Source organism: Pinus tabuliformis, chromosome X (assembly GCF_031772625.1).
Source record: "Pinus tabuliformis cultivar Carrire ecotype Pingquan chromosome X, CPIR1, whole genome shotgun sequence".
Classification (NCBI taxonomy): domain Eukaryota; kingdom Viridiplantae; phylum Streptophyta; class Pinopsida; order Pinales; family Pinaceae; genus Pinus; species Pinus tabuliformis.
In genome coordinates, this window is record NC_142308.1 from 555,818,860 (window position 1) to 555,835,090 (window position 16,231).

The 16,231-nt window shown below is 41.2% G+C and overlaps 1 protein-coding gene across 3 annotated transcripts in view; it reads left to right on the top strand.

Annotated features, from left to right (window-relative positions):
* The first annotated feature begins 217 nt into the window (after positions 1–217).
* Positions 218–16,231, top strand: part of LOC149141221 (uncharacterized) — a 64,722-nt gene continuing 48,708 nt past the window's right edge. For 2 of the 3 annotated variants that reach the window (XM_089449260.1, XM_089449262.1), the window contains exons 1-2: positions 218–351; positions 433–757. The gene's annotated coding sequence lies outside the window, so the exon portion shown is untranslated. Of the gene's footprint in view, positions 352–432; positions 758–1,028; positions 1,112–16,231 lie in introns of all 3 variants that reach the window. The other variant, XM_089449261.1, reaches the window with a different exon arrangement.

The window sequence follows — 16,231 nt, forward strand, 5'->3', positions numbered from 1 at the left end:
GTGGCATCGAAAAAACATTTCATTTTGGAATGTGACGCTTTCAGAGACAGTTACCACAGTATGTTAACGTGAGTTCCTTGGCATTGTCTTTTCAGTGAGGAGACTCTTAGAATGTTGGGTCAGATCATCATTAATTTGAATAATAAAAAAATTGAATTACAAAAAACAAAAATCAGAGAAGTTACAAAAAAACAAAAAAAAGAGAAGCTAATAGTAGAGAAGCTAATAGTCCGATAGAATATATCTCTAGAACTTTAAAATTTAATTTAATTTCATTTACAGCGAAATCAATTCAATCGGCCCACCTCAAAGCCATGCAATTGTAGGCGCATAGTTAGTGTGGAATTGCAGGTTAATTCATTGGATTTTTGGCAGTGTTTTGAATTTTTCTTATTTTGAATGTGTTTATACTTACCCGCCAAGTTCCTGCAGGTGAAGATGTAGAACAGGCCAAAGGCGACAAACATATTAGTTCTGGTTTAAGCCAAGTTCCTGCAGGTGAAGATGTAGAACGGGCCAAAGGCGACAAACACGTTAGTTCTTCTAAACAAGCCCATTTTCAACAAGCTGGGACGGAGGCGAATTCATACAACGTAGGAATAAATTACAGTGCAGGAGTCCATGAACAGATCCTTCAGGTGCTAAAGGTTTCAGTTTTGCCGACCTTGGCAATTTGGATACATAGATACTAATCCTCGCCATCCGTTGATGAACAAAGGAAAGGAGCTCGAAAGGCTGCGAATTTCGGCCTGGAGAGGTAATTATTTTTACCTCCTTATTTCATACCTGCTTCAAGGGTTTGGAGAAAATATGGTTGTTTCTTCTCTTCTTTCTCGACCAAACAACCCGGCCATTAAAATTTAATTCCACAATTTCGGGTTAATATAAAAATTGATCATTGGTAGGCATATAGTGGGATTTTCATTCTCTTTCAGAACCCATTGAACCTCTCCTTATAAGTTTAACTCGTATTTGTTGGTATATCGCAATGTTGTCCTTCATTGACAAAACTGCATTCCTTACTGCAGGTTGTAATCCTTTTGGTACTGATTTTGCTATAAACTATCGCAGACTACTCACTATTATTTCCGCTGACATCTAAGCCGTTGGGGTGTGTAATTTGCAAGACTCTTACATACATTTCTTTATAAATCTGAACCATTAGCTATTCTCTGTCGGGTTCATCCTTTATGTCTTCGAATTTTTTTCATTAGGAATCCCCCTCACACTTATAATCTTGTGTTTCCAACCATCATTATGCTCCTATATTGTTTCAAGCTAGGGTTTTTTTTTAAACAAGAACTGGAAAATTTGCATTATTAAAATAGGTAATTAGAACCGGCAGCACTGAAAGTACATATAAAATGTCTGCTTGATTTATAACCAATAAGTCTGTCCAAAGAAATATACATAATTTACTGACGTACTTTGACAGAATTTTTGAAAAGTGTCTACTGTTGTACAATCCTGAAAAAGTCTTCCAAAATTCTATTTGCTTTATCAAGTCCAGTGTTGTTGCTTGCAGGTACTTGTCTGCAATGTCCATGGCTTCAATCATCTGTGGTACTTTGTTCTCATCTGTTAGATTCTGAACCCATCAACTGACAATTAATTCCTAAAAGATTTATCACATATCTACTGAATAAAAGCATAACTAAGTTTTAAGCAAAATATTCAGTGGAAGCACAATTACACAATCAATCTCAATCACATATGACACACACAAATTCTGCTTAATCAATAGTTCTTCATTAAATTAATAATCTGATCCTACTTGGGCTCCCATGGGATGATGGCCTAACTGATGAATTTACAATTACAACATACCCTATATTTGATCCAACTGTATATCTCTCCTCTCCTTATCCCTTCCTTTATAACTTATCATTGAACTAAATCCCTAACGCTAATCTCCAAAGTGATGGAAGACTGATATTAGATCTGGCCTCACTTGAGATCAACGATAGAGATTAAAACATAATTCACCAAAGTAAATAATTTTACTTTTACTTAGTTTCTTTAGTTCAATAGCCAATATAATTAATTATGTGCTTTTCCTAAGTTAGATTTAGGCTAAATTACAAAAGCAACTTACTCAATACTTGAGCCAGTATCGCAAAGAGATTTGGGCAACTTCTGCATGCCTAGACACTTAGCCTTGTGTAGAAGTACTTGCTTGAGCTACAATTATTAACGCTCCTTCTTAGTGAGGGAGTTACTTTTGCCACCTGGAATTGGCTTCGATTTTGGAACTGCATCTACTACCATGGCTTCTCCTTTTGAATTGGAAGCCTTCCCTACCACCTGGTTCAGAATCATCCTTGAAGACCTGAATCCCTTTCGTCTTGTTCCTAGAAGCCTCCAACTCTTGAACATTCTCATCTCATACCACAAGGCCTTCTTGATAGACTTGGAAAAATCCATTGATTTCTCATTCCCACTTGAACCTGAAGGCTGACTCCCTCTTTTATGATCACCCTTTGGAGTTTCCTGCTCATTGTTCTTTGTCATTGTCCTGTTTCTTTCCATATATAGTATAGGCTAGCCTATACAAGTTTCCCTCTCTAATTCCAATGATGTGGCCATTGTCTGAGCTAGATCCCATGGGTTTAATCAATACTCATCCATCTTGAAATGCTACACAACAATTCCCTTCTTCTCCATCATAAATATTGAGTGTAAAGTTTTCCTAATTTCCGGCACCCATAAATAGTCATTCACTTTCAACATACCTCTTGACTCAAGCCAGAATAGCATTGTCCCAACTCCCTTCATTGCATGTTTGGTATCAACACCAAACTCCAAATGTATCTATGAGTTGCAATCTATTAGGCTGTCAAACAACTCATATGCTCTTGTCATACGACTTGTGGCTTAACTATCCAATTGACACACGCCAGCTGATATGGTACATGGGGAAATGTAGGAAATTGGTGCTCGAGGAAAGGTAGGAAATAAGTGTGAATTTGGTCTCAAACTTCCTGGCAAACTCTTTCACTTGAGCTTATGTTGATATAGCTATAGTTGACTGCTAACCCTTTCCACGCTTCTTATTGTTTGTGCACTGTGAAGCATGGTGTCCATTCTTAAGACAGGCAAAACACTTGACCTTAATCAAGTCCTTATTCAACTGTGAGGCTAATTCCTCACTCCTGCTCGAACCTATTCCTTTGCTCTTCACTGTCTTACCAACAAGATTCAGGTCCTCGTCACCTTCCTACTTGCTAGCCTTGGCCTTTGATTGCTTCCTCATCTCCTCTTGGATGCAGTCATCCCACAGCCTATCAAATGTGGGCAGGTTCTCCCTAGCACAATTTCCTTTAATGAATGGATCCCATATCTTTGGGAAGTCGTTAAGTGCCACATTTACTAACTTTGCATTGTCCACTTGTTCCCCCACTACCACAAGTTGATCATGAATTTGAGTGATCTTCATTAGGTAACTTGTCACCAATTTAGATTTGGGCATCTGCATAGATCAGAGCTTGTCCCTCAACATCATTTTTCTATTAATGATCTTGCTCTGGAATACACCCACCAAAGCATCAGACATCTCCTTGGCAGAATTCTTCTTGGATGAGTGAGGGATCAAATGGTTCTTCATTACATCTAAGAGTACCCTTTGTGCCTTTATCTTCCTCTTTGTTAGGGCATATTTCTCCTTAACATCCTTCGACTTTAGTATCACCTTCTCAACAATCTCCCAGATATCATTTTCATTGAGAACCAAGGTGACTTTAGCCTTCCAAGGTAGGAAATTTAAGGCTCCATTCAACTTGTCTTCAAAAGGAAGATCCACTGTAGTCATCCTACCAAATCTTGCCAAAGATGTGTGCTAAGTCCTGTCAAGAACACTTAACAGAAAAATATTCTTGGTCCTTTAAGCACCCAAATTTTTTGCCAATCCCTTCATTGGTACAATCTACCTCGTTCCCTTTGAGGTTTGGCCTTCCCCAATCCTGTTGGTTGCACCATGCAATTATGTACTATTGTTTTTGTGACATTGTAAGCTCTTTTATTGGTTACTGCACTTACGAACTTGGGCGGTTGTCCTAGCTCCCCTAAGGCTGTTGGAATTTTTCCATTTGCTTAGCCTTGTGTGGCTCTTCTAGCTTTGGCTTCTTGTCAGCTAAACCTTGCGATTGTTGCGTCTGGTTGGGTGCTCTACACTCTGCACACTTTCCACTGTGCGCATTGATTTCTCTTGCAACAATGACAACTGCGCTCCACATCTTGCGGACTTCCCTTGTTGTTGATATGATTTGCCTCATGGCCCATTGGCCACATCGACCCTTGACCCCAACGTTCTAGCGGTTGTAACTTACGATAACCCCTTTTCCTTGCCCAATGTCCAACTCCTCAGTGGTGGCCCATGTTGATGTTTGGGTAACATCAGAAGTATTCTCACATGTGGGCAAGTGATGGGGCTTTGTACCCATAGACCCATCGTATTGCACCCTTTGGAAAAGTATAAGTACAAGGGTGAGTGATTCATTCTTGTGGCTTGGCAAGAGGGTTGAGAGGGCCGAGTAGAGCCGAGAGCGCCGGGAGGGTTGAGCAAGGCACAAATATGAGTAGGAGCAAGAGACTTTGAGAGAGAGATGCTCTCAAGTAAGCAAGAGATTTGCATGAGTAATATTGCAGGTTTGCTATGAGTGAGTACTTAGTTGTGCAATGTGATGGGTTTGAGGAAGGAGCACAGAGCAACACCAGAGATCTAGATCAGACAGATCAAGGACGGATCTAGGGCCTTATTTGCTAGATCAGATCTAGGGTAATTGTTGTATATGTAATTTCCTTGAGGGCCATTTTCCCTTGTACGAGAGCCCTAAATTCTTGTTGAAAGACTAATAAGAATTGTGTTTTTTAGGGCTGAAATTTTGTGTGCATGATCTAATTGTTGGTTTTATGAGTTTCAGAGTGAAAAATTTGTTTATGGTTACAGGCATCAATGTGTTTTAGTTAATTAGTTAATGTTCAGACTATTACCAAATCTGGTGTGTGTGTGCACTGAGTCTTGTGCCCAAAATCTAATAGCCCAGTCTTAGTCCCTTGTACTTGGCGATTGTTCACCCATAGTGACCCTTTGCGGCCTCTGGTTGTGCTCAACATGTTGTGCCTTGCTCCTCACCTCGCAACCCACGCAGCTCGTATGCAACCAGCTCCTTGAACTCTAGCCCCGTCGCTGATCCCGATGCCTTTTGTTTGAGTCGTGTCCCCTGTCGTCTTCTTGGCCTATCGGCCATGTAGGCTGGCACTGACAATCCTTTGGTTGTTGACCACTTTCATGCCACATTTTGTCTTAGGTTGGGTCCATGGTGTTGGAGAATCGAGTAGGGCAACTATTAAAACAATTCTCCTATCCTTAATAATTTCTTGTGAACTTTAGTTAGCTTCTTATTGTTCTTTATTAAATTCTCTTCATCAAACAATTATCAAGAGCATAAACCATGAAGATCATAAAAGACAATGGACACAAAATATAGGCTCCAAGCTAAGGCAAAACCCCTCCAAGGGGAAAACCCAGAAATAATCTCTTCTCTTCTTATAGAATTAGATCAAATGAGAAATCCAAGACCCAAATACCAAAGCCAAGACCTCCTTTAAGTACCAAGCAGCCCTCTAGGAAATCCTTCCTTAAGCAACGCAAGGTCTTCAAAGTCAACAAAAGTCAAACCTCCAAAATTCTGCCCCAATCAAGTTTTTTGGCCCTCTTCCTCGGGTCTGATTTTCAGATCTGCAATTTTCGGCTTACCAACAATTGTAGAAACCCTAGTTTCGCACATGTGAGAGAAATCAAGTCCAAAAATCAGATTTTCCTTCTTGCTTGAGATCAAACTTTTGAGATGAGTGCGAATGAGTCGAACTCTCTTCCTTTATATACCCTTCTCATGAGGTTGAATAGGCCTCTCCTAGGCCGACTTGGCCTTGGATGTCATTTTGACTTTCTAGATTCAAATATAATTTCTCCTTCTTGTTACAAATTGCCCAAATGGGTCTTATACATATGACAAAGACTCTTTTGACTCAATAAACCCTAGGAGCATGAAGAACATGCTTGACCTAGTGAAAAATCAATTTGAGCATGAAACCCATGCTTAAAATAATAATTATTTTTCTGTTTTTACAAATATATACAATTTCATAAGTACAAAGGAAATTATGAAGACTGAATCTAGTTACATTCTCCAACACTCCCTCTTAACTAGGGAGGTATTCATAATTACATAATCGGTACAAGGATTCTCTCAAACTAAAATAATCTCATAAGAAGAGTTGGATTCATAAACCATCTTTAAGCATCAACATCATAACCAACATTGTCAACATAGCAATAACTAACAAACTCTACTTATGTCAGAGCATAATGTTGGGAAGCTTTACGTGAGACACCACACTACCTCTTAAGGCACATACCCTGTCTGAATGTTCACTAGGTATGTCCTTTTAGGACTATTCTTATATTGGATTTCTAATCCTCAAAGAATATCAATCCTCTTCGACCACTCTTGTCTTGGATACCTATCCAACCCTCAAAGAGTGTTGGTCCACAAGACTACTTACTATATTGGATTCTCTATCCTCAAGGAGTACCAATCCCAGATGGTTATTCAATCCTCCATTCTCCTTCCTAGTGCCTTCAATAGACTTACGACTGTTAGTCCTAGTCTAGTGCATGACACATGGAGAATATGATGTGTAACATCACTTCTTCTCAACGAGAGAGGAGATCCTCATTCCCTCTTGATTAGGGAATAAATCCTTGTTCCTTCTCAAATATTTAAGGAGACTTCCTACTCAAGTAACTGCATGGCTCCTATTTTCCTTTAGATCTCATCATATTGAGCTTTTATCTTTCTGGATATAATGGAGCCAACCTTTTTCTTCAATTTGTGACAGGGTTCAGGCCATCAACCTTTCATATCACTTTCCTCTAGTCATCATCAACAAAGGCATTATATTGAGCCAATCAAAGTAGAGCTAATCATAGCTCCCTTTAATCATGAAAGTGATCTTCATTGTCATCGAAACATAAACATCAGGTTATCTTTTTGTACTGCTACCTTTCAATCCCAAGATGATGTAGACATCTTGACCATATAATCCTCCAAGGATTACCAAAATCATCCACTCAATTCATGTATTCTTTGAATTGGGTTCAAAACAGTTGTATATATACTTGCCTTAACTGTCATTATGTATTTTTGCAACATTCTTCCAGGTAGCAAAACCATATATCAACCAGATAACCAATACGAAAACAATATAGTTACCTCATCATGGTGGCCTTTTATTAGTTGGATTCTACTTACTTGTTTCCTTTGAGATCAACAACCTTTCGCATGGTCTTTCTTCATATTGTACAAAAGTCCTTCTCCATGCTTTCACTTTTCAATCAAAGTACCCATGGAATGAACTAATCAGCAAGCTACAACAACTTTTCCTTGAAGTTTTCATTGCCAACCTTCTTACCTTCTTCAAGAGACCATATTGAATGTTGATCAGCATCATCATGGCTATTTATTCACATGTCATGCTATCATATGGAAGCTATTTATTCACATGTCATGCTATCATATGGAAGAGATTTCTTCATACATGCTCATGTTATTGAGCACATCACTGCGACCAACTCTTTTTGATTTCCTCATCTCTTTGCATGATCTATCTTAATGCTAAAATTTTGTCATGTTTCTAGCCTTTCAATCATCAGTCAATTGTCCATGTAATCAAACAATTTTCAATAACTCCCTTTGACAACTTCAGTGTTTCGTACTTCAGGGCATTACATAAGATGTTGACCAATATCATCATGCTCATCAATCATGTCTTTATGTATTGAGTAACTACCTAGAAGAGTTATTTCCCCAATCTTTATTCAAGACTCATCAAGTTCATGCTACGAAGCATAACTCTTCCCACTATATTTGAAGACATGACTTCTTCTTTTCTAATTAAAGAGCTCTTAAGGATGTACATACCTCTTCCTTCATTTAATTAACCTCTTCATGTTTTAGATTACTCTCTTTGAACTAGTCTTCTTATCTGTCATTCTTAACATTGTCATCAAGGAATTATTATAAGTCTTGTCTTGCTATCATGATCTTGACAGTGTTCATTATATACCTGCAATTCTCACTAGCAAGAGCAACCAAGCAAAATATACAAAGACAAAATCATAATATCAATCTTGTCAATCTAGGGTTTTTCCATGATTTCAATGTATTTCTAGGGTTCTAGTTATAAACCCTAGATATTCCTAGATCCATCCCTTATATGGGATATCACTTTAGCGGGAACACCCAATCATAGGGTTTTGTCTTCAAGCCCTCTTAATCCAACCCTTGTTAGGGTTTAACACATACCCTAGAACTATACTTTCAAGATTAGGGTTTTTAATATCAAGGAACATTCAGTCCTGCAAACCCTAGATACCATTCCCCAAAAGCTAGAATTTCTTTTAGAGGAATCAATTAACTAAGTTTAGGGTTTTCTAGCTTAATGCTTCTAAGGTTGTTTACCACAAAGGAATTGCAACAATCTACAAGCATACAACTAACTGTGAAACCCTAACCATATTATGCAATAACATTACTAGATTGTAAATGATCGTACCTTTGACTTCCATCATGAGTTGCTTCAAAAAATTATTCTTCACTTCTTGTCATGGATCTATGTCACAACATGCCTTCTTTAAAGAACATGCTTCCGAAGAAATATTTCACAATCCAAAATACTATGTTGAGCTTAAAGATCCATTCCCTGTTATACTTCACATTCTTTTATAAGAGACATGGTATCTCCCGCTAGGTCTACTACCTCCATTGTCGGACCTTGCTCAAGACACAAATTGTGCCTTCAACTATTAAATTGATGCTTCTTTACCATATGATCTATATTGCTTTTTAAGAGATCAAGCCTTTCACCATTGGGCATGCCTTAATTCTTCAAGTGTACTTGAGACATTCAGTACCTTATCTAGGTCATTATATCATCCTTACTTGGAGCATATATGTATCATATGTCACACCATCCAGACTTCGATCCAAATGCACCAAACTTGTGGTTTATATATATTTAAAGTCACTTGGATCATACATTGCAACAGTCTGTAAACTTTAATTAAGTACCTACCGTAACATGCTCTTATTATAACTCTAACTAATAGAGTTACAACCATATTGTAGCAACATAGCTCGCATCATCATCAACATTACATACCGTGGCTATTATACTATGGCATACCTTGATCATGACCTGTAGCATCTTAACTCGAATCATACTTGAAGGAGTAGGCTTTAGATTATAGTTGCATCAATTTGTATCACAAGAGAACTTGTGCAATTGTACTTCAAAACTTGTCTATCAAATTTGTATTACTGTTGTAGAGGGTTTTTTGGATTTCTTATCATAAATATCTCAAAGGAAACTCAAATTACTTGTTAGTCTACTAGCTTCAGGATCTTAACTTGTTGCTTCTTGCGGATTCCAAATCTTTCTTGTAGTAAAACAATATGTTGAAGTTTCTATGTCTACCAGTTAGAAACCCTCCATGCACTTTACTGATTTATTCCTACCTACTTTTTCCGTTACTTAACAAGTTATTTACAATGTAAATACTGAAAATAAACACTAGTGCATGCTCAACATATTACAGATCAACTGAAGGAAACAGAAACAATCACACCAAATGACACCGTTATTTTTGGACCAATGTTCCTGGAAAAACCCAATGCGGGAAAACCGATGTAGCTATCTGAGGGTTTTCTTATTAAGCAATTTGATCCAGGTGGATATTGGTGGCCACCCGCCAAGTCCACTTGGACCCCCACCATTGTTTCTTTCAACTTTTTAGTTTCCTTAATTGCAGCACAGTTTACTATTTTTAGCAGTTTTTCGGGTCATGAACTTCTGGAGCCGTTTTGAGGCCCTAAACGATGTTTTTTGGGAAAACTGGGAGCAACATCGGTCTATGGATTGATGTTGCTCTTCCCAAAGTTGTAGTTCTCGGATAGATCTTTCTAACAAGATATTGTGCGCGTTAAACGGAGATCGCATGCCAAAGTTACGACCTCGGGAAGTTGATGTACCAATTTACCCAAACGGAGCCCACAGTTTGGTGTTTCATCTTCTAGGGTTAGGTTTTTGGATATTTAGGGTTTTCCATTGTTTCTCAACAATAAATAGGCCTTAGAGCCTCATTCTAACACAGTTTAGAGGCATGTAGCCGCCACATCTCTTCTCAAAGATAAGCTACCATTGCCCTAGCTGGTTTATTTACATTTCTGTTTGTAAGCATATTTCAGTGTTTTACATTAATGAAATGAAGTATTATTTCCGCTACATCTTTGTGTATATGGTTATCTCTGTATTTTGTTGCGTTCTTGTTTAAATCCGGATTAGTGGTATCAGAGGGGTCTTTTTTTTTCTTTGTTTTTCTTTGCATGATCCCAACGAGGTCGGGATATAAGGAGTTAGGGTTTGAACTGGTAAAACCTTTGCAAGACTAGCCTTGCAAATCCCAACGGCCTCCCATGGCGGATGAAAAGAAAGACGAGGGGGCAGGATATCCTATCAAAATCTTGCTCGAAGAAGCCCTCGAGCGATAAAGGAACGCGATGATGGACAACTTTGCCCAGATCCTTCAGCGACTACCCAGGGGCGACACATTGACTTCCAACAGCTACTCTGGAAACGCCACACTGTTTAAGGTACAAGTTAATTTTGAAATCCCCATATTCGAGGGTCAGGTAGACGCAGATGCCGTCGATAAATGGTTAAATCTGCTAGAGGGTTATTTTTCTGTTCATGATTTTTCTAGTCAGGAAGAGATTATTTTCTCTCTTCTCAAAGTAGCCCCCCACATCAAGGACTGGTGGGAAACCTACTGCGAGCAGAAGGATGAAAGTACAAGCTCACTATTTTCGGCCGCACCCACTTGGAAGTCATTCTGGGATGCCATCAAGGAGCAGTACTACCCTTTCGGAAGCTATGAGGATCAATACATAAAGTGGACCACGCTGCGGCAAGGAAGGGACCAAGACGTGCCGAAGTTTACCAATATTTTCCATACCCTTCGCACAAAGTTGGGTATCAAGGATTCAGAGCAACATTTGGTACTCAAATACTGCGGTTGCCTACACAAGTACATCCAGGAAGAAATAGAATTCCTGAACATCTCCTCGCTTGGAACGGCACACCGATATGCCGTTAGGGTCAAGAAAAAGTTTAAACAGAAGAAGCGAGACTTTGGATCTGCGAATCCGAAGCAAGGGAAAGGTGCCCCCAAGCCGCAGAACAAAGGATAAAGCCAAGGCTGGGCGGCCCAAGACAACCCACCAAAGCTGCAACCAAAGCACAGTGTCGCGAAGCCGAAAAAGGACACGGGAAAGTGGTGTGAGTTCCATAAGAGCTCCACTCACAACACAAGTGAGTGTCGGGCCAAGCAGTCACTGGTTGCTGAGCTAAAGGTTTCAGAATCATATGCATGTTCCGACTCTGAGTCAGAGCCCAACAAGGGGAATGACAAAGGGAAGCATATTATCGATGCGGAGCCCAATGCCATCATTGCCACCATGAAGATCCAGAAGGAGGAAACCGAAGATCCAGAGGAGGAGGAGCGTCTCTTCCACTCCCAGATGTGGGTAAAGGGCTCCCCGCTACAGTTCATTATTGACAGCGGGAGCCAAAAGAATCTCATTTCGGCAGAGGTTGTGAAGTGGCTGGGCTTACCGGACACAACACATCCACAACCGTACACCATCGGGTGGCTTCACCAAGGACGAGATCTTCACGTGAGCCAGCAGTGTCGCCTTCCATACAACATCAAGCCCTTCACGGATGAGGTATTGTGTGACATTGCTCCCCTTAAAGTTTGTGATGTATTATTAGGACAACCATACTTGTGGAAGCGACATGCTGTGTATGAATCAAGGCCCCGTGCTGTTATTGTTACTTTGGGAAATAAGTTATACAGGATACCGAAAGTAGCACCGCCTACTGCCATCTCTTTGGTTACTGCAAAACAATGCAGTAAGCTTATTTCCAAAACCAGGAAATTTGTTTTCCTGATGATACGCCCTAAAGGAAAGAAGAAGACGGTGGCCACGACCTCTAGACAGGGCCCCTCCACATGACAACTACAGATGGACAAGGTCGTGAAGGAGTACGAGGACATCTTCACCTCCCCTGCAGGGGTTCCTCTGCACTGTCAGGTCAAGCACTCCATCGATCTGACCCAGGTGCGCCGCTGCCCAATGGGCCAATATATCGACGCTCTGTTCTGGAGAATGATGAAATCAAGAGGCAGATTCAGGAGTTGTTGCAGAAAGGTCACATCCGTCCGAGTTCATTGCCCTGTGGGAGCCCGATTGTGTTGGTACAGAAGAAGGATGGGACTTGGAGACTATGTATTGACTATCGGGCGCTGAACAAGATCCCTGTCCATAATAGGTACCCGATCCCACGGATTGATGACCTCCTGGACCAACTGAAGGGGGAAAGATATTTCAGCAAGATCGTTTTGAAGTTAGGATACCACTAGGTACCAATCGAACCCTTCGATGTGTGGAAGACTGCCTTCAAAGCCAAGGAGGGCCTTTTCGAATGGTTGGTTATACCTTTCGGATTGACGAATGCTCCTGCAACCTTCATGAGGCTAATGGATGACATCTTGCGGCCATTCACCAACTCATTTGTAGTGGTATACTTGGATGACATCCTGATCTTCAGCCAGAGTTGGGAAGAGCACCTCCACCACATCAGACAGGTTCTCCAAACACTACGACAACACAAGTTATGTGCCAATCTGGAGAAATGCACTTTTGGCATGACCTAGGTTCAGTATCTGGGATACATTATTAATGAATAGGGGGTGCATGTGGATCCAGCCAAGATCCAAGTCATTTGGGATTGGCCATCTCCAACCACTCTGACAGAGCTCTGCATCTTTCTAGGTCTTGCCAACTTCTACCGCAGGTTCGTGTTGGGATTTTCTCATATCACTTGGCCCTTGAGTCAAGTCACCAAGGGAGGAGCGAAAGCAAAATTCTTTTGGCCTGAATCTCAACAAAAGGCATTCACAGAGTTGAAAGATCGCCTTTGCTCGGCACCAATGCTTGCATTACTAGACTTGCAATAACCATTTGAAGTCGAGACAGATGCCTCTGACTATGCTATTGGGCCAGTCCTTACTCAACACGGGCATCCAGTGGCATATCACAGTGAGACACTTTCAGACACAGTCTGGAAGTATCCCACTTATGACAATGAGATGTGTTCCATTGTGCAGGCCTGCCGACAATGGAAGCATTACATTTTGGGGAAGGAAACGGTCATCCACACAGACCACCGACCCATGCCGTTCATACAGACCCAAGGAAAATTGCAGAATGATCGCCATCAGAAGTGGTCCACATACCTGCAACAGTTCCATTTGAATATCAAGTATAAGAAGCGCAACACCAATAATGTTGCAGATTGCCTCAGTCGACCACAGATCATGGCATTAACCACCGTGCTCAAATCTTGTGGGCACGAGGCCACTTCTCTACAAAAGTGATCCAAAATTCGGCCACACATACCAGACACTCTTAGAGGGTCAGCATGTTCCAGATTTTCACCTCCAGGATGCCTTGTTATGCCACCTAGGTCACCTTTGTGTTCCTTCAAGCGAGCGTGCCAAGATGATTTGGGAAGCACACTATAGTCAGGCTGTTGGGCATTTCGGGGTCGAGAAAACGGTGGCAGTACTGCAGAATTATTTGTATTGGCCGAATCTTCGACATGATGTCAGGAAGTACATCAGATCATGCACTACCTGCACCATTGCCAAACCGACCATCAAGAAGCAAGGCCTATATACCCCGCTACCTACCTCGAGTCGACCCTGGGAATCCATCTCCATGGATTACATGTCAGGCCTTCCTTCCACTAAGCATGGAAACGACTGTGTTTTTGTGGTCGTCGACAGGTTCTCGAAGATGGTCATTATGGCGGCTTGCAAGAAGAATATCACAGTAGAAGCCACTGCTAAACTCTTCTTTGAACAAGTGTGGGTACACTTTGGGATCCCACAGTCTATCATCTCAGATCGGGACAGTAGGTTCCTCAGTACATTTTGGTCCAGTCTTTGGTCGATGCTGGACACCAAACTCACTAAGTCCACAACGTTCCATCCTCAAACTGATGGCTAGACAAAGGTTGTCAACAAGATGATTGTACACATTCTACGCATGTACAACTCAAAGCATCCACGCACATGAGATGAGAGCCTCCCCTATGTTCAGCACAGCTACAACCGGGCTCTCCACAACTCAACTGGCCACAACCCTTTTCAGGTGGGCTTGGGATTCCAACCACTATGTCCCATTGATGTGGCCATGCCATTTGCAGCTACTCACGTAGATTCGGCTCATGTCCAATTTGAAACAGATAAGGCAAACAACTTCATTGAGCATATCCAACATATTCGCCAGCAAGTCCATGACATTTTGGAGAAATCAAATGCCAAGTACAAATAGCGACATGATCAACATTAGGTGCCACACAAGTTTTAGGTGGGCGACAAAGTCTGGTTGCATTTGCAGAAGGAACGCCTTACCGGAGCCTATCGAAAACTTAGACCACTCCGATATGGTGCTTACACCATTACCAAGGCTGTGGGAGACAATGCATTTGAGCTCAACATTCCCCCATTCCTTGGCCTGCGCCCAGTGTTCAATGTGGACCGCCTTCGGCCATACTTTCCACCATTACTAGACACATCCAACATTGCAAAATAGGTTAAATCCAGATTGCATGGAACGAGCTGCAACTGATCGGATCATGGACACACAAATCAAGCACACTCGCCAACAGAATATCCAATTGTATCGAGTTGTCAAAGCAGGCCAACTCCTTTACCAGGGCAAGTGGCTCACCAAGGACCAAATTCAGCAGAAGTTTCCTCATCTCATGGAGGAACTCAACGCAATGGAGACCATTGCTTCCTAAGGGGGGAGGAATGATCCAGGTGGATATTGGTGGCCACTCGCCAAGTCCACTTGGACCCCCACCATTGTTTCTTTCAGCTTTTCAGTTTCCTTAATTGTAGCACAATTTACTATTTTTAGCAGTTTTTCGGGTCCTGAACTTTCAGGGTCGTTTTGAGGTCCTAAATGATGTTTTTTGGGAAAACTAGGCTCAAAGTTGTAGTTCTCGGATAGATCTTTCTAACAAGATATTGTGCGCGTCAAACGGAAATCGTATGCCAAAGTTACGACCCCGGGAAGTTGATGTACCAATTTACCCAAACGGGTTCCACAATTTGACGTTTCATCTTCTAGGGTTAGGTTTTTGGATGTTTAGGGTTTTCCATTGTTTCTCAACAATAAATAGGCCTTCGAACCTCATTGTAACACAGTTCAGAGGCATGTAGCCGCCACATCTCTTCTCAGAGATAAGCTACCATCGCCCTAGCTAGTTTATTTCCATTTCTGTTTGTAAGCATATTTCAATGTTTTACATTAATGAAATGAAGTATTGTTTCCACTGCATCTTTGTGTATATGGTTATCTCTGTATTTTGTTGCATTCCTGTTTAAATCCGAATCACAATTTTAGAGTACAATCTGGGTGCCAAATCCGGCTTACCCAACAAAGAATTTCCTTAGCAGTAGTACCTCTTAGTCTAAGACAAATGTCTTGGCTGAAACCCTAAATAAACCCTCTGGCAGCTCCTCAGCTCCAATTTGTCCCAGAAACCCCAGCGTCAGCCTCTCTCTGCCCAGCGCTGGTCCTGTGTCACCTTGAATAGGCCTGCGTCAGCCTTCTGGCCCTCTGCGTCAGCTACGTTGGCCTCTTTGAAGCACTGCGCAGCTCCTGGCTGCCTCTATGTGAGCCTTGGCTGTTACTGCGTCACTCTCTTTGGCTCCTGCGCTGATCTCCCGACACTATTTTTGCCTCTCTGTCTCTCTGTACTCACCGCCCCTTAGTTGCAACTCCAATCACTGATTCTATCTCTCTTAGCAAACCCCGCTCTAGAGAATAGAATGACTGATCATCTCGTGTACTCTCCAAGTGACCTTCAAGCCTCCTCTTATGCTTTTCTCGTTGACATAACAACGACTGAGATTAAGTCACTAATTAACGGCTGAGATTAGATCTGGCTTGATCCATGTCTTTTGGATCATTCTAACACAATTTTATATTAATCCACATTAATATTTTAATTTCCTTAAGTTTAGACTTAG